This window comes from Phalangium opilio, unplaced genomic scaffold (assembly GCF_054372755.1).
Source record: "Phalangium opilio isolate 3A_F unplaced genomic scaffold, DU_Popi_V2 ptg001170l_1, whole genome shotgun sequence".
Lineage (NCBI taxonomy): Eukaryota > Metazoa > Arthropoda > Arachnida > Opiliones > Phalangiidae > Phalangium > Phalangium opilio.
The window spans coordinates 9,118,870-9,137,232 of NW_028324255.1; the positions used below are offsets into that span (position 1 = coordinate 9,118,870).

The following is an 18,363-nucleotide window of genomic DNA, read 5'->3' on the forward strand; positions in this document are numbered from 1 at the left end:
CTGGCGTAATGATTTTGGTTAATAACCGTGACGTTCGCGGATCCCATTGCCCTCTACGTTATGGAAGCTAGCGTCCGAGACTCCTTTGTCATCTGCTCCTGGTAAAATTATTGAAATTCTAATCCCAATTATTACGGGAGTTCATTTCGTTTCAGCCCGGATAGCTCAGTCGGTAGAGCGTTAGGCTTTTAACCTAACGGTCCAGGGTTCGAGTCCCTGTTCGGGCGACTCTGTTTTTAAAGAATCGTCAATAATTTAAACTTCAGATCATTTCACTTTCAATAACTTTATGTAAATTCTAATTCCAATTATTACGGGATTTAACTTCGTTTGAGACAGGATAGCTCAGTCGGTAGAGCGTTAGGCTTTCGACCTAACGGTCCAGGGTTCGAGTCCCTGTTCGGGCGACTCTGTTTTTGAAGAATCATCAATAATTTAAACTTCAGATCATTTAATTTCCAGTAAAATTATTGAAATTCTTATTCCAATTATTACGGGAGTTCACCTCGCTTGAGCCCGGATAGCTCAGTCGGTAGAGCGTTAGGCTTTTAACCTAACGGTCCAGGGTTCGAGTCCCTGTTCGGGCGACTGTGTTTTTGAAGAATCATCAATAATTTAAACTTCAGATCATTTAATTTCCAGTAAAATTATTGAAATTCTAATCCCAATTATTACGGGAGTTCATTTCGCTTCAGCTCGGATAGCTCAGTCGGTAGAGCGTTAGGCTTCAAACCACGGTCCAGGGTTCGACTCCTTGTTCGGGCGACTCTTTTTTTAAAGAATCATCAATAATTTAAACTTCAGATCATTTAATTTCCAGTAAAATTATTGAAATTCTTATCCCAATTATTACGGGAGTTCACCTCGCTTGAGCCCGGATAGCTCAGTCGGTAGAGCGTTAGGCTTTTAACCTAACGGTCCAGGGTTCGAGTCCCTGTTCGGGCGACTGTGTTTTTGAAGAATCATCAATAATTTAAACTTCAGATCATTTAATTTCCAGTAAAATTATTGAAATTCTAATCCCAATTATTACGGGAGTTCTTTTCGTTTCAGCCCGGATAGCTCAGTCGGTAGAGCGTTAAGCTTTTAACCTAACGGTCCAGGGTTCGAGTCCCTGTTCGGGCGACTCTGTTTTCAAAGAATCGTCAATAATTTAAACTTCAGATCATTTCACTTTCAATAAATTTATGTTAATTCTAATTCCAATTATTACGTGAGTTCACCTCGCTTGAGCCCGGATAGCTCAGTCGGTAGAGCGTTAGGCTTTTAACCTAACGGTCCAGGGTTCGAGTACCTGTTCGGGCCATTCTGTTTTTGAAGAATCATCAATAATTTAAACTTCAGATCATTTAATTTCCAGTAAAATTATTGAAATCCTAATCCCAATTATTACGGGAGTTTCTTTCGTTTCAGCTCGGATAGCTCAGTCGGTAGAGCGTTAGGCTTCAAACCACGGTCCAGGGTTCGACTCCTTGTTCGGGCGACTGTGTTTTTGAAGAATCATCAATAATTTAAACTTCAGATCATTTAATTTCCAGTAAAATTATTGAAATTCTAATCCCAATTATTACGGGAGTTCATTTCGTTTCAGCCCGGATAGCTCAGTCGGTAGAGCGTTAAGCTTTTAACCTAACGGTCCAGGGTTCGAGTCCCTGTTCGGGCGACTCTGTTTTTAAAGAATCGTCAATAATTTAAACTTCAGATCATTTCACTTTCAATAAATTTATGTAAATACTAATTCCAATTATTACGCGAGTTCACCTCGCTTGAGCTCGGATAGCTCAGTCGGTAGAGCGTTAGGCTTTTAACCTAACGGTCCAGGGTTCGAGTACCTGTTCGGGCCATTCTGTTTTTGAAGAATCATCAATAATTTAAACTTCAGATCATTTAATTTCCAGTAAAATTATTGAAATTCTTATTCCAATTATTACGGGAGTTCACCTCTCTTGAGCCCGAATAGCTCAGTCGGTAGAGCGTTAGGCTTTTAACCTAACGGTCCAGGGTTCGAGTCCCTGTTCGGGCGACTGTGTTTTTGAAGAATCATCAATAATTTAAACTTCAGATCATTTAATATCCAGTAAAATTATTGAAATTCTAATCCCAATTATTACGGGAGTTTATTTCGTTTCAGCTCGGATAGCTCAGTCGGTAAAGCGTTAGGCTTCAAACCACGGTCCAGGGTTCGACTCCTTGTTCGGGCGACTGTGTTTTTGAAGAATCATCAATAATTTAAATTTCAGATCATTTCACTTTCAATAAATTTATGTAAATACTAATTCCAATTATTACGCGAGTTCACCTCGCTTGAGCCCGGATAGCTCAGTCGGTAGAGCGTTAGGCTTTTAACCTAACGGTCCAGGGTTCGAGTACCTGTTCGGGCCATTCTGTTTTTGAAGAATCATCAATAATTTAAACTTCAGATCATTTCACTTTCAATAAATTTATGTAAATTCTAATTCCAATTATTACGGGATTTAACTTCGTTTGAGACAGGATAGCTCAGTCGGTAGAGTGTTAGGCTTTAACCTAACGATCCAGGGTTCGAGTCCCTGTTCGGGCGACTCTGTTTTTAAAGAATCGTCAATAATTTAAACTTCAGATCATTTCACTTTCAATAAATTTATGTAAATTCTAATTCCAATTATTACGTGAGTTCACCTCGCTTGAGCCCGGATAGCTCAGTCGGTAGAGCGTTAGGCTTTTAACCTAACGGTCCAGGGTTCGAGTACCTGTTCGGGAAATTCTGTTTTTGAAGAATCATCAATAATTTAAACTTCAGATCATTTCACTTTCAATAAATTTATGTAAATTCTAATTCCAATTATTACGGGATTTAACTTCGTTTGAGACAGGATAGCTCATTCGGTAGAGCGTTAGGCTTTAACCTAACGGTCCAGGGTTCGAGTCCCTGTTCGGGCGACTCTGTTTTCAAAGAATCGTCAATAATTTAAACTTCAGATCATTTCACTTTCAATAAATTTATGTAAATTCTAATTCCAATTATTACGTGAGTTCACCTCGCTTTAGCCCGGATAGCTCAGTCGGTAGAGCGTTAGGCTTTTAACCTAACGGTCCAGGGTTCGAGTACCTGTTCGGGCCATTCTGTTTTTGAAGAATCATCAATAATTTAAACTTCAGATCATTTAATTTCCAGTAAAATTATTGAAATTCTAATCCCAATTATTACGGGAGTTCATTTCGTTTCAGCCCGGATAGCTCAGTCGGTAGAGCGTTAGGCTTTTAACCTAACGGTCCAGGGTTCGAGTCCCTGTTCGGGCGACTCTGTTTTTAAAGAATCGTCAATAATTTAAACTTCAGATCATTTCACTTTCAATAACTTTATGTAAATTCTAATTCCAATTATTACGGGATTTAACTTCGTTTGAGACAGGATAGCTCAGTCGGTAGAGCGTTAGGCTTTCGACCTAACGGTCCAGGGTTCGAGTCCCTGTTCGGGCGACTCTGTTTTTGAAGAATCATCAATAATTTAAACTTCAGATCATTTAATTTCCAGTAAAATTATTGAAATTCTAATCCCAATTATTACGGGAGTTCATTTCGTTTCAGCCCGGATAGCTCAGTCGGTAGAGCGTTAAGCTTTTAACGTAACGGTCCAGGGTTCGAGTCCCTGTTCGGGCGACTCTGTTTTTAAAGAATCGTCAATAATTTAAACTTCAGATCATTTCACTTTCAATAAATTTATGTAAATTCTAATTCCAATTATTACGTGAGTTCACCTCGCTTGAGCCCGGATAGCTCAGTCGGTAGAGCGTTAGGCTTTTAACCTAACGGTCCAGGGTTCGAGTACCTGTTCGGGCCATTCTTTTTTTGAAGAATCATCAATAATTTAAACTTCAGATCATTTCACTTTCAATAAATTTATGTAAATTCTAATTCCAATTATTACGTGAGTTCACCTCGCTTGAGCCCGGATAGCTCAGTCGGTAGAGCGTTAGGCTTTTAACCTAACGGTCCAGGGTTCGAGTACCTGTTCGGGAAATTCTGTTTTTGAAGAATCATCAATAATTTAAACTTCAGATCATTTCACTTTCAATAAATTTATGTAAATTCTAATTCCAATTATTACGGGATTTAACTTCGTTTGAGACAGGATAGCTCATTCGGTAGAGCGTTAGGCTTTAACCTAACGGTCCAGGGTTCGAGTCCCTGTTCGGGCTACTCTGTTTTCAAAGAATCGTCAATAATTTAAACTTCAGATCATTTCACTTTCAATAAATTTATGTAAATTCTAATTCCAATTATTACGTGAGTTCATTTCGCTTTAGCCCGGATAGCTCAGTCGGTAGAGCGTTAGGCTTTTAACCTAACGGTCCAGGGTTCGAGTACCTGTTCGGGCCATTCTGTTTTTGAAGAATCATCAATAATCTAAACTTCAGATCATTTAATTTCCAGTAAAATTATTGAAATTCTTATTCCAATTATTACGGGATTTCACCTCGCTTGAGCCCGGATAGCTCAGTCGGTAGAGCGTTAGGCTTTTAACCTAACGGTCCAGGGTTCGAATCCCTTTTCGGGCGACTGTGTTTTTGAAGAATCATCAATAATTTACACTTCATATCATTTAATTTCCAGTAAAATTATTGAAATTCTAATCCCAATTATTACGGGAGTTCATTTCGTTTCAGCTCGGATAGCTCAGTCGGTAGAGCGTTAGGCTTCAAACCACGGTCCAGGGTTCGAACTCTTGTTCGGGCGACTGTGTTTTTGAAGAATCATCAATAATTTAAACTTCAGATCATTTAATTTCCAGTAAAATTATTGAAATTCTAATCCCAATTATTACGGGAGTTCATTTCGTTTCAGCCCGGATAGCTCAGTCGGTAGAGCGTTAAGCTTTTAACCTAACGGTCCAGGGTTCGAGTCCCTGTTCGGGCGACTCTGTTTTTAAAGAATCGTCAATAATTTAAACTTCAGATCATTTCACTTTCAATAAATTTATGTAAATTCTAATTCCAATTATTACGGGATTTAACTTCGTTTGAGACAGGATAGCTCAGTCGGTAGAGCGTTAGGCTTTTAACCTAACGGTCCAGGGTTCGAGTCCCTGTTCGGGCGACTCTGTTTTTGAAGAATCATCAATAATTTAAACTTCAGATCATTTAATTTCCAGTAAAATTATTGAAATTCTTATTCCAATTATTACGGGAGTTCACCTCGCTTGAGCCCGGAAAGCTCAGTCGGTAGAGCGTTAGGCTTTTAACCTAACGGTCCAGGGTTCGAGTCCCTGTTCGGGCGACTGTGTTTTTTTAGAATCATCAATAATTTAAACTTCAGATCATTTAATTTCCAGTAAAATCAGGAGCAGATGACAAAGGAGTCTCGGACGCTAGCTTCAACAATATAGAGGGCAATGGGACCCGCGTACGTCAAAGCTGTAGCGGTATCGTTTTCCATAGAGGCGCTATCAGACATTATAGCAGACGATGCTTTTGGTGGATTATATCTGGCACCAAAGTCTGCTGGGAATTTTCTTTGTAATAACGGACTAACGCGTACGGTGGCTACTGAGGTTCGTCTTACCCGATCGCGACATAAATATACACAATATAATTACTTTATTCAAACAGCTGTAAACGTTGGTATTAAGATAAAAGATAAGACTACATTTTGTGACCTTAAAGGTAGGAATTAATTGACTGCTACAAGCGGTTGGAAACGAAATCACTGTCTCTTACTTTTTGGGTTTTAAAAGATCGTGAGGGATTTCTTTTCCCAACCTCTTGTAGCTATCATTTAATTCAAGATGAAATTTAGAAAAATTTGGCACTGAAACACATTTTAGTTTTTTAATAGTGTACATACGTTACTCGCTGAGCTTTTCATTATCAATTTTAGTCTAAAAAAAAGATTAATAAGCCGTTGAAATCCATTTTTTTAACTCGTTACGCCTAGGCTAATTATAAGCAGACGACACGTTATAAGCAGACGATTTTTAAAGAGAGGCTCCAGACGCGATTTCCCAGATCTCCTTTCGAGACTTTGCAGCCACGCTATTGGTTGGAAAATAAAGCTCAAATTTCCTAGGAGAGGTGGCACTGGCGTAATGATTTTGGTTAATAACCGTGACGTTCGCGGATCCCATTGCCCTCTACGTTATGGAAGCTAGCGTCCGAGACTCCTTTGTCATCTGCTCCTGGTAAAATTATTGAAATTCTAATCCCAATTATTACGGGAGTTCATTTCGTTTCAGCTCGGATAGCTCAGTCGGTAGAGCGTTAGGCTTCAAACCACGGTCCAGGGTTCGACTCCTTGTTCGGGCGACTGTGTTTTTGAAGAATCATCAATAATTTAAACTTCAGATCATTTAATTTCCAGTAAAATTATTGAAATTCTAATCCCAATTATTACGGGAGTTCATTTCGTTTCAGCTCGGATAGCTCAGTCGGTAGAGCGTTAGGCTTCAAACCACGGTCCAGGGTTCGAGTCCCTGTTCGGGCGACTCTGTTTTTTAAGAATCGTCAATAATTTAAACTTCAGATCATTTCACTTTCAATAACTTTATGTAAATTCTAATTCCAATTATTACGGGATTTAACTTCGTTTGAGACAGGATAGCTCAGTCGGTAGAGCGTTAGGCTTTCGACCTAACGGTCCAGGGTTCGAGTCCCTGTTCGGGCGACTCTGTTTTTGAAGAATCATCAATAATTTAAACTTCAGATCATTTAATTTCCAGTAAAATTATTGAAATTCTTATTCCAATTATTACGGGAGTTCACCTCGCTTGAGCCCGGATAGCTCAGTCGGTAGAGCGTTAGGCTTTTAACCTAACGGTCCAGGGTTCGAATCCCTTTTCGGGCGACTGTGTTTTTGAAGAATCATCAATAATTTACACTTCATATCATTTAATTTCCAGTAAAATTATTGAAATTCTAATCCCAATTATTACGGGAGTTCATTTCGCTTCAGCTCGGATAGCTCAGTCGGTAGAGCGTTAGGCTTCAAACCACGGTCCAGGGTTCGACTCCTTGTTCGGGCGACTCTTTTTTTAAAGAATCATCAATAATTTAAACTTCAGATCATTTAATTTCCAGTAAAATTATTGAAATTCTTATCCCAATTATTACGGGAGTTTACCTCGCTTGAGCCCGGATAGCTCAGTCGGTAGAGCGTTAGGCTTTTAACCTAACGGTCCAGGGTTCGAGTCCCTGTTCGGGCGACTGTGTTTTTGAAGAATCATCAATAATTTAAACTTCAGATCATTTAATTTCCAGTAAAATTATTGAAATTCTAATCCCAATTATTACGGGAGTTCTTTTCGTTTCAGCCCGGATAGCTCAGTCGGTAGAGCGTTAAGCTTTTAACCTAACGGTCCAGGGTTCGAGTCCCTGTTCGGGCGACTCTGTTTTTAAAGAATCGTCAATAATTTAAACTTCAGATCATTTCACTTTCAATAAATTTATGTAAATTCTAATTCCAATTATTACGTGAGTTCACCTCGCTTGAGCCCGGATAGCTCAGTCGGTAGAGCGTTAGGCTTTTAACCTAACGGTCCAGGGTTCGAGTACCTGTTCGGGCCATTCTGTTTTTGAAGAATCATCAATAATTTAAACTTCAGATCATTTCACTTTCAATAAATTTATGTAAATTCTAATTCGAATTATTACGGGATTTAACTTCGTTTGAGACAGGATAGCTCAGTCGGTAGAGCGTTAGGCTTTTAACCTAAGGGTCCAGGGTTCGAGTCCCTGTTCGGGCGACTCTGTTTTTGAAGAATCATCAAAAATTTAAACTTCAGATCATTTAATTTCCAGTAAAATTATAGAAATTCTTATTCCAATTATTACGGGAGTTCACCTCGCTTGATCCCGGATAGCTCAGTCGGTAGAGCGTTAGGCTTTTAACCTAACGGTCCAGGGTTCGAGTCCCTGTTCGGGCGACTGTGTTTTTGAAGAATCATCAATAATTTACACTTCAGATCATTTAATTTCCAGTAAAATTATTGAAATTCTAATCCCAATTATTACGGGAGTTTATTTCGTTTCAGCTCGGATAGCTCAGTCGGTAGAGCGTTAGGCTTCAAACCACGGTCCAGGGTTCGAACTCTTGTTCGGGCGACTGTGTTTTTGAAGAATCATCAATAATTTAAACTTCAGATCATTTAATTTCCAGTAAAATTATTGAAATTCTAATCCCAATTATTACGGGAGTTCATTTCGTTTCAGCCCGGATAGCTCAGTCGGTAGAGCGTTAAGCTTTTAACGTAACGGTCCAGGGTTCGAGTCCCTGTTCGGGCGACTCTGTTTTTAAAGAATCGTCAATAATTTAAACTTCAGATCATTTCACTTTCAATAAATTTATGTAAATTCTAATTCCAATTATTACGTGAGTTCACCTCGCTTGAGCCCGGAGAGCTCAGTCGGTAGAGCGTTAGGCTTTTAACCTAACGGTCCAGGGTTCGAGTACCTGTTCGGGCCATTCTTTTTTTGAAGAATCATCAATAATTTAAACTTCAGATCATTTCACTTTCAATAAATTTATGTAAATTCTAATTCCAATTATTACGGGATTTAACTTCGTTTGAGACAGGATAGCTCAGTCGGTAGAGCGTTAGGCTTTTAACCTAACGGTCCAGGGTTCGAGTCCCTGTTCGGGCGACTCTGTTTTTGAAGAATCATCAAAAATTTAAACTTTAGATCATTTAATTTCCAGTAAAATTATTGAAATTCTTATTCCAATTATTACGGGAGTTCACCTCGCTTGAGCCCGGATAGCTCAGTCGGTAGAGCGTTAGGCTTTTAACCTAACGGTCCAGGGTTCGAGTCCCTGTTCGGGCGACTGTGTTTTTGAAGAATCATCAATAATTTAAACTTCAGATCATTTCACTTTCAATAAATTTATGTAAATTCTAATTCCAATTATTACGGGATTTAACTTCGTTTGAGACAGGATAGCTCAGTCGGTAGAGCGTTAGGCTTTTAACCTAAGGGTCCAGGGTTCGAGTCCCTGTTCGGGCGACTCTGTTTTTGAAGAATCATCAAAAATTTAAACTTCAGATCATTTAATTTCCAGTAAAATTATAGAAATTCTTATTCCAATTATTACGGGAGTTCACCTCGCTTGATCCCGGATAGCTCAGTCGGTAGAGCGTTAGGCTTTTAACCTAACGGTCCAGGGTTCGAGTCCCTGTTCGGGCGACTGTGTTTTTGAAGAATCATCAATAATTTACACTTCAGATCATTTAATTTCCAGTAAAATTATTGAAATTCTAATCCCAATTATTACGAGAGTTAATTTCGTTTCAGCTCGGATAGCTCAGTCGGTAGAGCGTTAGGCTTCAAACCACGGTCCAGGGTTCGACTCCTTGTTCGGGCGACTCTGTTTTTAAAGAATCATCAATAATTTAAACTTCAAATCATTTAATTTCCAGTAAAATTATTGAAATTCTTATCCCAATTATTAAGGGAGTTCACCTGGCTTGAGCCCGGATAGCTCAGTCGGTAGAGCGATAGGCTTTTAACCTAACGGTCCAGGGTTCGAGTCCCTGTTCGGGCGACTCTGTTTTTAAAGAATCGTCAATAATTTAAACTTCAGATCATTTCACTTTCAATAACTTTATGTAAATTCTAATTCCAATTATTACGGGATTTAACTTCGTTTGAGACAGGATAGCTCAGTCGGTAGAGCGTTAGGCTTTCGACCTAACGGTCCAGGGTTCGAGTCCCTGTTCGGGCGACTCTGTTTTTGAAGAATCATCAATAATTTAAACTTCAGATCATTTAATTTCCAGTAAAATTATTGAAATTCTTATTCCAATTATTACGGGAGTTCACCTCGCTTGAGCCCGGATAGCTCAGTCGGTAGAGCGTTAGGCTTTTAACCTAACGGTCCAGGGTTCGAATCCCTTTTCGGGCGACTGTGTTTTTGAAGAATCATCAATAATTTACACTTCATATCATTTAATTTCCAGTAAAATTATTGAAATTCTAATCCCAATTATTACGGGAGTTCATTTCGCTTCAGCTCGGATAGCTCAGTCGGTAGAGCGTTAGGCTTCAAACCACGGTCCAGGGTTCGACTCCTTGTTCGGGCGACTCTTTTTTTAAAGAATCATCAATAATTTAAACTTCAGATCATTTAATTTCCAGTAAAATTATTGAAATTCTTATCCCAATTATTACGGGAGTTTACCTCGCTTGAGCCCGGATAGCTCAGTCGGTAGAGCGTTAGGCTTTTAACCTAACGGTCCAGGGTTCGAGTCCCTGTTCGGGCGACTGTGTTTTTGAAGAATCATCAATAATTTAAACTTCAGATCATTTAATTTCCAGTAAAATTATTGAAATTCTAATCCCAATTATTACGGGAGTTCTTTTCGTTTCAGCCCGGATAGCTCAGTCGGTAGAGCGTTAAGCTTTTAACCTAACGGTCCAGGGTTCGAGTCCCTGTTCGGGCGACTCTGTTTTTAAAGAATCGTCAATAATTTAAACTTCAGATCATTTCACTTTCAATAAATTTATGTAAATTCTAATTCCAATTATTACGTGAGTTCACCTCGCTTGAGCCCGGATAGCTCAGTCGGTAGAGCGTTAGGCTTTTAACCTAACGGTCCAGGGTTCGAGTACCTGTTCGGGCCATTCTGTTTTTGAAGAATCATCAATAATTTAAACTTCAGATCATTTCACTTTCAATAAATTTATGTAAATTCTAATTCGAATTATTACGGGATTTAACTTCGTTTGAGACAGGATAGCTCAGTCGGTAGAGCGTTAGGCTTTTAACCTAAGGGTCCAGGGTTCGAGTCCCTGTTCGGGCGACTCTGTTTTTGAAGAATCATCAAAAATTTAAACTTCAGATCATTTAATTTCCAGTAAAATTATAGAAATTCTTATTCCAATTATTACGGGAGTTCACCTCGCTTGATCCCGGATAGCTCAGTCGGTAGAGCGTTAGGCTTTTAACCTAACGGTCCAGGGTTCGAGTCCCTGTTCGGGCGACTGTGTTTTTGAAGAATCATCAATAATTTACACTTCAGATCATTTAATTTCCAGTAAAATTATTGAAATTCTAATCCCAATTATTACGGGAGTTTATTTCGTTTCAGCTCGGATAGCTCAGTCGGTAGAGCGTTAGGCTTCAAACCACGGTCCAGGGTTCGAACTCTTGTTCGGGCGACTGTGTTTTTGAAGAATCATCAATAATTTAAACTTCAGATCATTTAATTTCCAGTAAAATTATTGAAATTCTAATCCCAATTATTACGGGAGTTCATTTCGTTTCAGCCCGGATAGCTCAGTCGGTAGAGCGTTAAGCTTTTAACGTAACGGTCCAGGGTTCGAGTCCCTGTTCGGGCGACTCTGTTTTTAAAGAATCGTCAATAATTTAAACTTCAGATCATTTCACTTTCAATAAATTTATGTAAATTCTAATTCCAATTATTACGTGAGTTCACCTCGCTTGAGCCCGGAGAGCTCAGTCGGTAGAGCGTTAGGCTTTTAACCTAACGGTCCAGGGTTCGAGTACCTGTTCGGGCCATTCTTTTTTTGAAGAATCATCAATAATTTAAACTTCAGATCATTTCACTTTCAATAAATTTATGTAAATTCTAATTCCAATTATTACGGGATTTAACTTCGTTTGAGACAGGATAGCTCAGTCGGTAGAGCGTTAGGCTTTTAACCTAACGGTCCAGGGTTCGAGTCCCTGTTCGGGCGACTCTGTTTTTGAAGAATCATCAAAAATTTAAACTTTAGATCATTTAATTTCCAGTAAAATTATTGAAATTCTTATTCCAATTATTACGGGAGTTCACCTCGCTTGAGCCCGGATAGCTCAGTCGGTAGAGCGTTAGGCTTTTAACCTAACGGTCCAGGGTTCGAGTCCCTGTTCGGGCGACTGTGTTTTTGAAGAATCATCAATAATTTAAACTTCAGATCATTTCACTTTCAATAAATTTATGTAAATTCTAATTCCAATTATTACGGGATTTAACTTCGTTTGAGACAGGATAGCTCAGTCGGTAGAGCGTTAGGCTTTTAACCTAACGGTCCAGGGTTCGAGTCCCTGTTCGGGCGACTCTGTTTTTGAAGAATCATCAAAAATTTAAACTTCAGATCATTTAATTTCCAGTAAAATTATAGAAATTCTTATTCCAATTATTACGGGAGTTCACCTCGCTTGATCCCGGATAGCTCAGTCGGTAGAGCGTTAGGCTTTTAACCTAACGGTCCAGGGTTCGAGTCCCTGTTCGGGCGACTGTGTTTTTGAAGAATCATCAATAATTTACACTTCAGATCATTTAATTTCCAGTAAAATTATTGAAATTCTAATCCCAATTATTACGAGAGTTAATTTCGTTTCAGCTCGGATAGCTCAGTCGGTAGAGCGTTAGGCTTCAAACCACGGTCCAGGGTTCGACTCCTTGTTCGGGCGACTCTGTTTTTAAAGAATCATCAATAATTTAAACTTCAAATCATTTAATTTCCAGTAAAATTATTGAAATTCTTATCCCAATTATTAAGGGAGTTCACCTGGCTTGAGCCCGGATAGCTCAGTCGGTAGAGCGATAGGCTTTTAACCTAACGGTCCAGGGTTCGAGTCCCTGTTCGGGCGACTCTGTTTTTAAAGAATCGTCAATAATTTAAACTTCAGATCATTTCACTTTCAATAAATTTATGTAAATTCTAATTCCAATTATTACGTGAGTTCACCTCGCTTGAGCCCGGATAGCTCAGGCGGTAGAGCGTTAGGCTTTTAACCTAACGGTCCAGGGTTCGAGTACCTGTTCGGGCCATTCTGTTTTTGAAGAATCATCAATAATTTAAACTTCAGATCATTTCACTTTCAATAAATTTATGTAAATTCTAATTCCAATTATTACGGGATTTAACTTCGTTTGAGACAGGATAGCTCAGTCGGTAGAGCGTTAGGCTTTTAACCTAACGGTCCAGGGTTCGTGTCCCTGTTCGGGCGACTCTGTTTTTGAAGAATCATCAATAATTTAAACTTCAGATCATTTAATTTCCAGTAAAATTATTGAAATTCTTATCCCAATTATTACGGGAGTTCACCTCGCTTGAGCCCGGATAGCTCAGTCGGTAGAGCGTTAGGCTTTTAACCTAACGGTCCAGGGTTCGAGTCCCTGTTCGATCGACTGTGTTTTTGAAGAATCATCAATAATTTAAACTTCAGATCATTTAATTTCCAGTAAAATTATTGAAATTCTAATCCCAATTATTACGGGAGTTCTTTTCGTTTCAGCCCGGATAGCTCAGTCGGTAGAGCGTTAAGCTTTTAACCTAACGGTCCAGGGTTCGAGTCCCTGTTCGGGCGACTCTGTTTTCAAAGAATCGTCAATAATTTAAACTTCAGATCATTTCACTTTCAATAAATTTATGTAAATTCTAATTCCAATTATTACGTGAGTTCACCTCGCTTGAGCCCGGATAGCTCAGTCGGTAGAGCGTTAGGCTTTTAACCTAACGGTCCAGGGTTCGAGTACCTGTTCGGGCCATTCTGTTTTTGAAGAATCATCAATAATTTAAACTTCAGATCATTTAATTTCCAGTAAAATTATTGAAATTCTTATTCCAATTATTACGGGAGTTCACCTCGCTTGAGCCCGGATAGCTCAGTCGGTAGAGCGTTAGGCTTTTAACCTAACGGTCCAGGGTTTGAGTCCCTGTTCGGGCGACTGTGTTTTTGAAGAATCATCAATAATTTAAACTTCAGATCATTTAATTTCCAGTAAAATTATTGAAATTCTAATCCCAATTATTACGGGAGTTCATTTCGTTTCAGCCCGGATAGCTCAGTCGGTAGAGCGTTAGGCTTCAAACCACGGTCCAGGGTTCGACTCCTTGTTCGGGCGACTGTGTTTTTGAAGAATCATCAATAATTTAAACTTCAGATCATTTAATTTCCAGTAAAATTATTGAAATTCTAATCCCAATTATTACGGGAGTTCATTTCGTTTCAGCCCGGATAGCTCAGTCGGTAGAGCGTTAGGCTTCAAACCACGGTCCAGGGTTCGACTCCTTGTTCGGGCGACTGTGTTTTTGAAGAATCATCAATAATTTAAACTTCAGATCATTTAATTTCCAGTAAAATTATTGAAATTCTAATCCCAATTATTACGTGAGTTAACCTCGCTTGAGCCCGGATAGCTCAGTCGGTAGAGCGTTAGGCTTTTAACCTAACGGTCCAGGGTTCGAACACCTGTTCGGGCCATTCTGTTTTTGAAGAATCATCAATAATTTAAACTTCAGATCATTTCACTTTCAATAAATTTATGTAAATTCTAATTCCAATTATTACGGGATTTAACTTCGTTTGAGACAGGATAGCTCAGTCGGTAGAGCGTTAGGCTTTTAACCTAAGGGTCCAGGGTTCGAGTCCCTGTTCGGGCGACTCTGTTTTTGAAGAATCATCAAAAATTTAAACTTCAGATCATTTACTTTCCAGTAAAATTATAGAAATTCTTATTCCAATTATTACGGGAGTTCACCTCGCTTGATCCCGGATAGCTCAGTCGGTAGAGCGTTAGGCTTTCAACCTAACGGTCCAGGGTTCGAGTCCCTGTTCGGGCGACTGTGTTTTTGAAGAATCATCAATAATTTACACTTCAGATCATTTAATTTCCAGTAAAATTATTGAAATTCTAATCCCAATTATTACGGGAGTTCATTTCGTTTCAGCTCGGATAGCTCAGTCGGTAGAGCGTTAGGCTTCAAACCACGGTCCAGGGTTCTAGGCCCTGTTCGGGCGACTGTGTTTTTGAAGAATCATCAATAATTTAAACTTCAGATCATTTAATTTCCAGTAAAATTATTGAAATTCTAATCACAATTATTACGGGAGTTCATATCGTTTCAGCCCGGATAGCTCAGTCGGTAGAGCGTTAGGCTTTTAACCTAACGGTCCAGGGTTCGAGTCCCTGTTCGGGCGACTCTGTTTTTAAAGAATCGTCAATAATTTAAACTTCAGATCATTTCACTTTTAATAAATTTATGTAAATTCTAATTCCAATTATTACGTGAGTTCACCTCGCTTGAGCCCGGATAGCTCAGGCGGTAGAGCGTTAGGCTTTTAACCTAACGGTCCAGGGTTCGAGTACCTGTTCGGGCGACTCTGTTTTTGAAGAATCATCAATAATTTAAACTTCAGATCATTTAATTTCCAGTAAAATTATTGAAATTCTTATCCCAATTATTACGGGAGTTCACCTCGCTTGAGCCCGGATAGCTCAGTCGGTAGAGCGTTAGGCTTTTAACCTAACGGTCCAGGGTTCGAGTCCCTGTTCGATCGACTGTGTTTTTGAAGAATCATCAATAATTTCAACTTCAGATCATTTAATTTCCAGTAAAATTATTGAAATTCTAATCCCAATTATTACGGGAGTTCTTTTCGTTTCAGCCCGGATAGCTCAGTCGGTAGAGCGTTAAGCTTTTAACCTAACGGTCCAGGGTTCGAGTCCCTGTTCGGGCGACTCTGTCTTCAAAGAATCGTCAATAATTTAAACTTCAGATCATTTCACTTTCAATAAATTTATGTAAATTCTAATTCCAATTATTACGTGAGTTCACCTCGCTAGAGCCCGGATAGCTCAGTCGGTAGAGCGTTAGGCTTTTAACCTAACGGTCCAGGGTTCGAGTACCTGTTCGGGCCATTCTGTTTTTGAAGAATCATCAATAATTTAAACTTCAGATCATTTAATTTCCAGTAAAATTTTTGAAATTCTTATTCCAATTATTACGGGAGTTCACCTCTCTTGAGCCCAAATAGCTCAGTCGGTAGAGCGTTAGGCTTTTAACCTAACGGTCCAGGGTTCGAGTCCCTGTTCGGGCGACTGTGTTTTTGAAGAATCATCAATAATTTAAACTTCAGATCATTTAATTTCCAGTAAAATTATTGAAATTCTAATCCCAATTATTACGGGAGTTCATTTCGTTTCAGCCCGGATAGCTCAGTCGGTAGAGCGTTAAGCTTTTAACCTAACGGTCCAGGGTTCGAGTCCCTGTTCGGGCGACTCTGTTTTCAAAGAATCGTCAATAATTTAAACTTCAGATCATTTCACTTTCAATAAATTTATGTAAATTCTAATTCCAATTATTACGTGAGTTCACCTCGCTTGAGCCCGGATAGCTCAGTCGGTAGAGCGTTAGGCTTTTAACCTAACGGTCCAGGGTTCGAGTACCTGTTCGGGCCATAATGTTTTTGAAGAATCATCAATAATTTAAACTTCAGATCATTTAATTTCCAGTATAATTATAGAAATTCTTATTCCAATTATTACGGGAGTTCACCTCGATTGATCCCGGATAGCTCAGTCGGTAGAGCGTTAGGCTTTTAACCTAACGGTCCAGGGTTCGAGTCCCTGTTCGAACGACTGTGTTTTTTAAAGAATCATCAATAATTTACACTTCAGATCATTTAATTTCCAGTAAAATTATTGAAATTCTAATCCCAATTATTACGGGAGTTCATTTCGTTTCAGCTCGGATAGCTCAGTCGGTAGAGCGTTAGGCTTCAAACCACGGTCCAGGGTTCGACTCCTTGTTCGGGCGACTCTGTTTTTAAAGAATCATCAATAATTTAAACTTCAAATCATTTAATTTCCAGTAAAATTATTGAAATTCTTATCCCAATTATTATGGGAGTTCACCTGGCTTGAGCCCGGATAGCTCAGTCGGTAAGGCGTTAGGCTTTTAACCTAACGGTCCAGGGTTCGAGTACCTGTTCGGGCCATAATGTTTTTGAAGAATCATCAATAATTTAAACTTCAGATCATTTAATTTCCAGTATAATTATAGAAATTCTTATTCCAATTATTACGGGAGTTCACCTCGATTGATCCCGGATAGCTCAGTCGGTAGAGCGTTAGGCTTTTAACCTAACGGTCCAGGGTTCGAGTCCCTGTTCGGGCGACTGTGTTTTTTAAAGAATCATCAATAATTTACACTTCAGATCATTTAATTTCCAGTAAAATTATTGAAATTCTAATCCCAATTATTACGGGAGTTCATTTCGTTTCAGCTCGGATAGCTCAGTCGGTAGAGCGTTAGGCTTCAAACCACGGTCCAGGGTTCGACTCCTTGTTCGGGCGACTCTGTTTTTAAAGAATCATCAATAATTTAAACTTCAAATCATTTAATTTCCAGTAAAATTATTGAAATTCTTATCCCAATTATTATGGGAGTTCACCTGGCTTGAGCCCGGATAGCTCAGTCGGTAGAGCGTTAGGCTTTTAACCTAACGGTCCAGGGTTCTAGTCCCTGTTCGGGCGACTGTGTTTTTGAAGAATCATCAATAATTTAAACCTCAGATCATTTAATTTCCAGTAAAATTATTGAAATTCTAATCCCAATTATTACGGGAGTTCATATCGTTTCAGCCCGGATAGCTCAGTCGGTAGAGCGTTAGGCTTTTAACCTAACGGTCCAGGGTTCGAGTCCCTGTTCGGGCGACTCTGTTTTTAAAGAATCTTCAATAATTTAAACTTCAGATCATTTCACTTTCAATAAATTTATGTAAATTCTAATTCCAATTATTACGTGAGTTCACCTCGCTTGAGCCCGGATAGCTCAGGCGGTAGAGCGTTAGGCTTTTAACCTAACGGTCCAGGGTTCGAGTACCTGTTCGGGCCATTCTGTTTTTGAAGAATCATCAATAATTTAAACTTCAGATCATTTAATTTCCAGTAAAATTATTGAAATTCTTATTACAATTATTACGGGAGTTCACCTCTCTTGAGCCCGAATAGCTCAGTCGGTAGAGCGTTAGGCTTTTAACCTAACGGTCCAGGGTTCGAGTCCCTGTTCGGGCGACTGTGTTTTTGAAGAATCATCAATAATTTAAACTTCAGATCATTTAATTTCCAGTAAAATTATTGAAATTCTAATCCCAATTATTACGGGAGTTTCTTTCGTTTCAGCTCGGATAGCTCAGTCGGTAGAGCGTTAGGCTTCAAACCACGGTCCAGGGTTCGACTCCTTGTTTGGGCGACTGTGTTTTTGAAGAATCATCAATAATTTAAACTTCAGATCATTTAATTTCCAGTAAAATTATTGAAATTCTAATCCCAATTATTACGGGAGTTCATTTCGTTTCAGCCCGGATAGCTCAGTCGGTAGAGCGTTAAGCTTTTAACCTAACGGTCCAGGGTTCGAGTACCTGTTCGGGCCATTCTGTTTTTGAAGAATCATCAATAATTTAAACTTCAGATCATTTAATTTCCAGTAAAATTATTGAAATTCTTATTCTAATTATTACGGGAGTTCACCTCTCTTGAGCCCGAATAGCTCAGTCGGTAGAGCGTTAGGCTTTTAACCTAATGGTCCAGGGTTCGAGTCCCTGTTCGGGTGACTGTGTTTTTGAAGAATCATCAATAATTTAAACTTCAGATCATTT

At 39.1% G+C, this 18,363-nt stretch overlaps 55 non-coding genes across 55 annotated transcripts; all 55 read left to right on the top strand.

Annotated features, from left to right (window-relative positions):
- Positions 1-154: 154 nt before the first annotated feature.
- Positions 155-227, top strand: TRNAK-UUU (transfer RNA lysine (anticodon UUU)). Its single transcript has one exon. It is a non-coding gene; the product is annotated as a tRNA-Lys (tRNA).
- Positions 228-334: 107 nt separating this feature from the next.
- On the top strand, positions 335-407 carry TRNAE-UUC (transfer RNA glutamic acid (anticodon UUC)). Its single transcript has one exon. It is a non-coding gene; the product is annotated as a tRNA-Glu (tRNA).
- Positions 408-514: 107 nt separating this feature from the next.
- TRNAK-UUU (transfer RNA lysine (anticodon UUU)) lies at positions 515-587 on the top strand. The gene has a single exon. It is a non-coding gene; the product is annotated as a tRNA-Lys (tRNA).
- Positions 588-872: 285 nt separating this feature from the next.
- On the top strand, positions 873-945 carry TRNAK-UUU (transfer RNA lysine (anticodon UUU)). The gene has a single exon. It is a non-coding gene; the product is annotated as a tRNA-Lys (tRNA).
- A 107-nt stretch (positions 946-1,052) lies between these two features.
- TRNAK-UUU (transfer RNA lysine (anticodon UUU)) lies at positions 1,053-1,125 on the top strand. The gene has a single exon. It is a non-coding gene; the product is annotated as a tRNA-Lys (tRNA).
- Positions 1,126-1,232: 107 nt separating this feature from the next.
- On the top strand, positions 1,233-1,305 carry TRNAK-UUU (transfer RNA lysine (anticodon UUU)). The gene has a single exon. It is a non-coding gene; the product is annotated as a tRNA-Lys (tRNA).
- A 285-nt stretch (positions 1,306-1,590) lies between these two features.
- Positions 1,591-1,663, top strand: TRNAK-UUU (transfer RNA lysine (anticodon UUU)). The gene has a single exon. It is a non-coding gene; the product is annotated as a tRNA-Lys (tRNA).
- Positions 1,664-1,950: 287 nt separating this feature from the next.
- Positions 1,951-2,023, top strand: TRNAK-UUU (transfer RNA lysine (anticodon UUU)). Its single transcript has one exon. It is a non-coding gene; the product is annotated as a tRNA-Lys (tRNA).
- A 285-nt stretch (positions 2,024-2,308) lies between these two features.
- On the top strand, positions 2,309-2,381 carry TRNAK-UUU (transfer RNA lysine (anticodon UUU)). Its single transcript has one exon. It is a non-coding gene; the product is annotated as a tRNA-Lys (tRNA).
- A 645-nt stretch (positions 2,382-3,026) lies between these two features.
- TRNAK-UUU (transfer RNA lysine (anticodon UUU)) lies at positions 3,027-3,099 on the top strand. Its single transcript has one exon. It is a non-coding gene; the product is annotated as a tRNA-Lys (tRNA).
- A 107-nt stretch (positions 3,100-3,206) lies between these two features.
- On the top strand, positions 3,207-3,279 carry TRNAK-UUU (transfer RNA lysine (anticodon UUU)). Its single transcript has one exon. It is a non-coding gene; the product is annotated as a tRNA-Lys (tRNA).
- A 107-nt stretch (positions 3,280-3,386) lies between these two features.
- On the top strand, positions 3,387-3,459 carry TRNAE-UUC (transfer RNA glutamic acid (anticodon UUC)). The gene has a single exon. It is a non-coding gene; the product is annotated as a tRNA-Glu (tRNA).
- Positions 3,460-3,566: 107 nt separating this feature from the next.
- Positions 3,567-3,639, top strand: TRNAK-UUU (transfer RNA lysine (anticodon UUU)). The gene has a single exon. It is a non-coding gene; the product is annotated as a tRNA-Lys (tRNA).
- Positions 3,640-3,746: 107 nt separating this feature from the next.
- On the top strand, positions 3,747-3,819 carry TRNAK-UUU (transfer RNA lysine (anticodon UUU)). Its single transcript has one exon. It is a non-coding gene; the product is annotated as a tRNA-Lys (tRNA).
- A 466-nt stretch (positions 3,820-4,285) lies between these two features.
- Positions 4,286-4,358, top strand: TRNAK-UUU (transfer RNA lysine (anticodon UUU)). Its single transcript has one exon. It is a non-coding gene; the product is annotated as a tRNA-Lys (tRNA).
- A 107-nt stretch (positions 4,359-4,465) lies between these two features.
- TRNAK-UUU (transfer RNA lysine (anticodon UUU)) lies at positions 4,466-4,538 on the top strand. Its single transcript has one exon. It is a non-coding gene; the product is annotated as a tRNA-Lys (tRNA).
- Positions 4,539-4,823: 285 nt separating this feature from the next.
- On the top strand, positions 4,824-4,896 carry TRNAK-UUU (transfer RNA lysine (anticodon UUU)). The gene has a single exon. It is a non-coding gene; the product is annotated as a tRNA-Lys (tRNA).
- A 287-nt stretch (positions 4,897-5,183) lies between these two features.
- TRNAK-UUU (transfer RNA lysine (anticodon UUU)) lies at positions 5,184-5,256 on the top strand. The gene has a single exon. It is a non-coding gene; the product is annotated as a tRNA-Lys (tRNA).
- A 1,310-nt stretch (positions 5,257-6,566) lies between these two features.
- TRNAE-UUC (transfer RNA glutamic acid (anticodon UUC)) lies at positions 6,567-6,639 on the top strand. The gene has a single exon. It is a non-coding gene; the product is annotated as a tRNA-Glu (tRNA).
- Positions 6,640-6,746: 107 nt separating this feature from the next.
- On the top strand, positions 6,747-6,819 carry TRNAK-UUU (transfer RNA lysine (anticodon UUU)). The gene has a single exon. It is a non-coding gene; the product is annotated as a tRNA-Lys (tRNA).
- Positions 6,820-7,104: 285 nt separating this feature from the next.
- On the top strand, positions 7,105-7,177 carry TRNAK-UUU (transfer RNA lysine (anticodon UUU)). Its single transcript has one exon. It is a non-coding gene; the product is annotated as a tRNA-Lys (tRNA).
- A 107-nt stretch (positions 7,178-7,284) lies between these two features.
- TRNAK-UUU (transfer RNA lysine (anticodon UUU)) lies at positions 7,285-7,357 on the top strand. The gene has a single exon. It is a non-coding gene; the product is annotated as a tRNA-Lys (tRNA).
- A 107-nt stretch (positions 7,358-7,464) lies between these two features.
- TRNAK-UUU (transfer RNA lysine (anticodon UUU)) lies at positions 7,465-7,537 on the top strand. The gene has a single exon. It is a non-coding gene; the product is annotated as a tRNA-Lys (tRNA).
- Positions 7,538-7,824: 287 nt separating this feature from the next.
- On the top strand, positions 7,825-7,897 carry TRNAK-UUU (transfer RNA lysine (anticodon UUU)). Its single transcript has one exon. It is a non-coding gene; the product is annotated as a tRNA-Lys (tRNA).
- A 285-nt stretch (positions 7,898-8,182) lies between these two features.
- Positions 8,183-8,255, top strand: TRNAK-UUU (transfer RNA lysine (anticodon UUU)). Its single transcript has one exon. It is a non-coding gene; the product is annotated as a tRNA-Lys (tRNA).
- Positions 8,256-8,722: 467 nt separating this feature from the next.
- Positions 8,723-8,795, top strand: TRNAK-UUU (transfer RNA lysine (anticodon UUU)). Its single transcript has one exon. It is a non-coding gene; the product is annotated as a tRNA-Lys (tRNA).
- Positions 8,796-9,082: 287 nt separating this feature from the next.
- Positions 9,083-9,155, top strand: TRNAK-UUU (transfer RNA lysine (anticodon UUU)). The gene has a single exon. It is a non-coding gene; the product is annotated as a tRNA-Lys (tRNA).
- A 285-nt stretch (positions 9,156-9,440) lies between these two features.
- TRNAK-UUU (transfer RNA lysine (anticodon UUU)) lies at positions 9,441-9,513 on the top strand. Its single transcript has one exon. It is a non-coding gene; the product is annotated as a tRNA-Lys (tRNA).
- Positions 9,514-9,620: 107 nt separating this feature from the next.
- On the top strand, positions 9,621-9,693 carry TRNAE-UUC (transfer RNA glutamic acid (anticodon UUC)). Its single transcript has one exon. It is a non-coding gene; the product is annotated as a tRNA-Glu (tRNA).
- A 107-nt stretch (positions 9,694-9,800) lies between these two features.
- Positions 9,801-9,873, top strand: TRNAK-UUU (transfer RNA lysine (anticodon UUU)). The gene has a single exon. It is a non-coding gene; the product is annotated as a tRNA-Lys (tRNA).
- A 285-nt stretch (positions 9,874-10,158) lies between these two features.
- Positions 10,159-10,231, top strand: TRNAK-UUU (transfer RNA lysine (anticodon UUU)). The gene has a single exon. It is a non-coding gene; the product is annotated as a tRNA-Lys (tRNA).
- Positions 10,232-10,338: 107 nt separating this feature from the next.
- TRNAK-UUU (transfer RNA lysine (anticodon UUU)) lies at positions 10,339-10,411 on the top strand. The gene has a single exon. It is a non-coding gene; the product is annotated as a tRNA-Lys (tRNA).
- A 107-nt stretch (positions 10,412-10,518) lies between these two features.
- Positions 10,519-10,591, top strand: TRNAK-UUU (transfer RNA lysine (anticodon UUU)). The gene has a single exon. It is a non-coding gene; the product is annotated as a tRNA-Lys (tRNA).
- Positions 10,592-10,878: 287 nt separating this feature from the next.
- On the top strand, positions 10,879-10,951 carry TRNAK-UUU (transfer RNA lysine (anticodon UUU)). Its single transcript has one exon. It is a non-coding gene; the product is annotated as a tRNA-Lys (tRNA).
- A 285-nt stretch (positions 10,952-11,236) lies between these two features.
- TRNAK-UUU (transfer RNA lysine (anticodon UUU)) lies at positions 11,237-11,309 on the top strand. The gene has a single exon. It is a non-coding gene; the product is annotated as a tRNA-Lys (tRNA).
- A 467-nt stretch (positions 11,310-11,776) lies between these two features.
- Positions 11,777-11,849, top strand: TRNAK-UUU (transfer RNA lysine (anticodon UUU)). Its single transcript has one exon. It is a non-coding gene; the product is annotated as a tRNA-Lys (tRNA).
- Positions 11,850-12,136: 287 nt separating this feature from the next.
- TRNAK-UUU (transfer RNA lysine (anticodon UUU)) lies at positions 12,137-12,209 on the top strand. Its single transcript has one exon. It is a non-coding gene; the product is annotated as a tRNA-Lys (tRNA).
- Positions 12,210-12,494: 285 nt separating this feature from the next.
- TRNAK-UUU (transfer RNA lysine (anticodon UUU)) lies at positions 12,495-12,567 on the top strand. Its single transcript has one exon. It is a non-coding gene; the product is annotated as a tRNA-Lys (tRNA).
- Positions 12,568-13,214: 647 nt separating this feature from the next.
- Positions 13,215-13,287, top strand: TRNAK-UUU (transfer RNA lysine (anticodon UUU)). The gene has a single exon. It is a non-coding gene; the product is annotated as a tRNA-Lys (tRNA).
- A 107-nt stretch (positions 13,288-13,394) lies between these two features.
- On the top strand, positions 13,395-13,467 carry TRNAK-UUU (transfer RNA lysine (anticodon UUU)). The gene has a single exon. It is a non-coding gene; the product is annotated as a tRNA-Lys (tRNA).
- A 107-nt stretch (positions 13,468-13,574) lies between these two features.
- TRNAK-UUU (transfer RNA lysine (anticodon UUU)) lies at positions 13,575-13,647 on the top strand. The gene has a single exon. It is a non-coding gene; the product is annotated as a tRNA-Lys (tRNA).
- Positions 13,648-14,110: 463 nt separating this feature from the next.
- On the top strand, positions 14,111-14,183 carry TRNAK-UUU (transfer RNA lysine (anticodon UUU)). Its single transcript has one exon. It is a non-coding gene; the product is annotated as a tRNA-Lys (tRNA).
- A 287-nt stretch (positions 14,184-14,470) lies between these two features.
- TRNAE-UUC (transfer RNA glutamic acid (anticodon UUC)) lies at positions 14,471-14,543 on the top strand. Its single transcript has one exon. It is a non-coding gene; the product is annotated as a tRNA-Glu (tRNA).
- Positions 14,544-14,828: 285 nt separating this feature from the next.
- On the top strand, positions 14,829-14,901 carry TRNAK-UUU (transfer RNA lysine (anticodon UUU)). The gene has a single exon. It is a non-coding gene; the product is annotated as a tRNA-Lys (tRNA).
- Positions 14,902-15,008: 107 nt separating this feature from the next.
- On the top strand, positions 15,009-15,081 carry TRNAK-UUU (transfer RNA lysine (anticodon UUU)). The gene has a single exon. It is a non-coding gene; the product is annotated as a tRNA-Lys (tRNA).
- Positions 15,082-15,368: 287 nt separating this feature from the next.
- Positions 15,369-15,441, top strand: TRNAK-UUU (transfer RNA lysine (anticodon UUU)). The gene has a single exon. It is a non-coding gene; the product is annotated as a tRNA-Lys (tRNA).
- A 107-nt stretch (positions 15,442-15,548) lies between these two features.
- On the top strand, positions 15,549-15,621 carry TRNAK-UUU (transfer RNA lysine (anticodon UUU)). Its single transcript has one exon. It is a non-coding gene; the product is annotated as a tRNA-Lys (tRNA).
- A 107-nt stretch (positions 15,622-15,728) lies between these two features.
- On the top strand, positions 15,729-15,801 carry TRNAK-UUU (transfer RNA lysine (anticodon UUU)). The gene has a single exon. It is a non-coding gene; the product is annotated as a tRNA-Lys (tRNA).
- A 107-nt stretch (positions 15,802-15,908) lies between these two features.
- On the top strand, positions 15,909-15,981 carry TRNAK-UUU (transfer RNA lysine (anticodon UUU)). Its single transcript has one exon. It is a non-coding gene; the product is annotated as a tRNA-Lys (tRNA).
- Positions 15,982-16,088: 107 nt separating this feature from the next.
- Positions 16,089-16,161, top strand: TRNAK-UUU (transfer RNA lysine (anticodon UUU)). The gene has a single exon. It is a non-coding gene; the product is annotated as a tRNA-Lys (tRNA).
- A 646-nt stretch (positions 16,162-16,807) lies between these two features.
- On the top strand, positions 16,808-16,880 carry TRNAK-UUU (transfer RNA lysine (anticodon UUU)). Its single transcript has one exon. It is a non-coding gene; the product is annotated as a tRNA-Lys (tRNA).
- A 286-nt stretch (positions 16,881-17,166) lies between these two features.
- Positions 17,167-17,239, top strand: TRNAK-UUU (transfer RNA lysine (anticodon UUU)). Its single transcript has one exon. It is a non-coding gene; the product is annotated as a tRNA-Lys (tRNA).
- Positions 17,240-17,346: 107 nt separating this feature from the next.
- On the top strand, positions 17,347-17,419 carry TRNAK-UUU (transfer RNA lysine (anticodon UUU)). The gene has a single exon. It is a non-coding gene; the product is annotated as a tRNA-Lys (tRNA).
- A 287-nt stretch (positions 17,420-17,706) lies between these two features.
- Positions 17,707-17,779, top strand: TRNAK-UUU (transfer RNA lysine (anticodon UUU)). Its single transcript has one exon. It is a non-coding gene; the product is annotated as a tRNA-Lys (tRNA).
- Positions 17,780-18,244: 465 nt separating this feature from the next.
- Positions 18,245-18,317, top strand: TRNAK-UUU (transfer RNA lysine (anticodon UUU)). The gene has a single exon. It is a non-coding gene; the product is annotated as a tRNA-Lys (tRNA).
- Positions 18,318-18,363: the final 46 nt, after the last annotated feature.